This window comes from Rutidosis leptorrhynchoides, chromosome 1 (assembly GCF_046630445.1).
Source record: "Rutidosis leptorrhynchoides isolate AG116_Rl617_1_P2 chromosome 1, CSIRO_AGI_Rlap_v1, whole genome shotgun sequence".
NCBI classification, from domain to species: domain Eukaryota; kingdom Viridiplantae; phylum Streptophyta; class Magnoliopsida; order Asterales; family Asteraceae; genus Rutidosis; species Rutidosis leptorrhynchoides.
This window is the reverse complement of record NC_092333.1, coordinates 351073927-351076543: the sequence shown is the minus strand read 5'-3', so window position 1 is coordinate 351076543 and position 2617 is coordinate 351073927.

The following is a 2617-nucleotide window of genomic DNA, read 5'->3' as shown; positions in this document are numbered from 1 at the left end:
TATAAAATTTCAAAAGAAGGAATTGAAGTGGATAGAGCTAAAGTAGATGTAATTGCTAAACTTCCACATCCCACCAATGTTAGAGGAGTTAGGAGTTTTCTAGGGCATGCCGATTTTTACCGACTTTTCATAAAAGATTTTTCTAAAATTGCCACTCCTATGAATAAACTCCTAGAAAAGGATGCTCCATTCATCTTTTCAGATGAGTGTATCAAATCTTTTAATATTCTTAAAGAGAAACTCACTAATGCGCCGATCATGATAACACCAAATTGGAATCTACCATTTGAACTAATGTGCGATGCAAGTGATTTTGCAATGGGAGCCGTTTTAGGACAAAGGATTGAAAAACGATTTCAACCTATATATTATGCTAGTAAGACGTTACAAGGAGCACAAACGAACTATACAACTACTGAAAAAGAACTCCTTGCTATTGTCTTTGCTTTTGACAAATTTCGTTCATATCTCGTTCTAGCAAAAACGGTGGTTTATACCGACCATTCTGCTCTTAGATACCTATTTTCAAAACAAGATACTAAACCAAGATTAATCCGTTGGATCCTACTCTTACAAGAGTTTGATATTGAAATCCGAGATAAAAGAGGAGCAGAAAATCTCGCCGCTGATCATCTTTCTCGTCTTGAAAATCCCGAATTAGAAGTTCTAAATGAATCGGCCATACAAGACAACTTTCCTGATGAATATCTATTGAAGATAGATTATAATGAAATCCCATGGTTTGCAGACTATGCAAACTACTTAGTTTGTGGATTCCTTGAAAAAGGATTATCGTACCAAAAACGAAAGAAATTCTTCAGTGATATAAAACACTATTTTTGGGAAGATCCACACCTATTTAAAAGTTGTCCAGATGGAATAATACGCCGATGTGTATTTGGAGATGAAGCTAGTAAAATTTTAAACCATTGTCACACAGGACCAACAGGAGGGCATTATGGGCCTCAACTAACAGCAAGAAAAGTTTATGATGCTGGATTCTATTGGCCTACAATTTACAAAGACGCACACCTTCTTTGCAAATCCTGTGATGCTTGTCAAAGGGCCGGAAAAATAAGTCAACGTGATGAAATGCCACAAAATGTCATCCAAGTATGTGAAGTATTTGACATTTGGGGTATTGACTTTACGGGTCCATTTCCAAAATCTCATAATAATCTATATATACTCGTAGCCATTGATTATGTATCTAAATGGGCGGAAGCACAAGCTCTCCCAACTAACGATGCACGAGTTGTAGTCAACTTTTTAAAACGTCTTTTTGCAAGGTTTGGAACACCGAAAGCTTTAATAAGTGATCGGGGTACTCATTTCTGTAATAATCAACTTGAGAAAGTTCTTAAAAGATATGGAGTAACTCATAAAATCTCCACCGCATATCATCCACAAACAAGTGGACAAGTTGAAAATACCAACCGAGCTTTAAAACGTATTCTAGAGAAAACCGTAGGATCAAATCCGAAGGAATGGTCCATTAAATTGGAGGATGCACTCTGGGCTTTTAGAACAGCCTACAAAACTCCAATTGGAACCACACCTTTTAGACTTGTTTATGGAAAAGCATGTCATCTTCCAGTAGAAATTGAACACAAAGCATTTTGGGCTTTGAAGACATGTAATCTTGATTTACATGAAGCCGGACGTCTACGATTAAGTCAACTAAACGAATTAGAAGAATTAAGACATGAAGCATACGAAAATTCGTTAATCTATAAAGAAAGAACGAAGAAATGGCATGATAAAAGAATCAGAAGTTTAAAAGAATTTAAAGAAGGAGACAGAGTTCTTCTTTTCAATTCACGATTCAAGCTATTTCCTGGAAAATTGAAATCAAGATGGTCTGGACCATTCATAGTCAAAAGAGTTTTCCCATACGGAACGATAGAATTAATAAATTCAAATGGGATTGAATTTAAAGTTAATGGTCACAGAGTTAAACACTACATAGATAGTCCGATGGAAGTCGACAACGAAGTTAATCACAATTTCGACACCACAGCTAACTAAGTGTGGCGAGAATCAAGTCTTTAAAGGATAATATGTATTTCTGTTAGAGTTAGATTGTCTGTTTTCGTGTAGTTCTCGAAAATGGAACCTGAATGGTCTTTCCCTAGCAGACCCTAAAGAACTAGTCTTCTCCCACCATTCTGAATTTTTATTTTTTTTAGGAAATGAAGACTGCCTGTGAACTAAACCATGGTCTAATGCTACACGCTTTGATCACTAAACGTAATAATGACACACTTCCGAGTGAAATAGTATCAGTAATCAGAGAAAGAATGGACGGAGTTAGAAAAGAATCCAGATGCGAAGATAATAAGTTACAATTTGGTAAAGGAAAATCAAAATCCGCAGCAAAAAGAAGAGCACGACACCTAGAAAGATGTCACAAATGCGGAAAATGGTCACATGGAGGTAAATGTTCAAATAATCAAACCTATTCAAATACCGAATTTGTTACTTTATGCAGAGACGGACCGTTCATATGTTTAGAAGAAAAGACACTGAATGCTCGAGGTTACGCCTATGTAGCCATGGAAAACCAATTAAACCGACTATCTTATGAATTGGATAGATTATATAACTAAGAAATCTA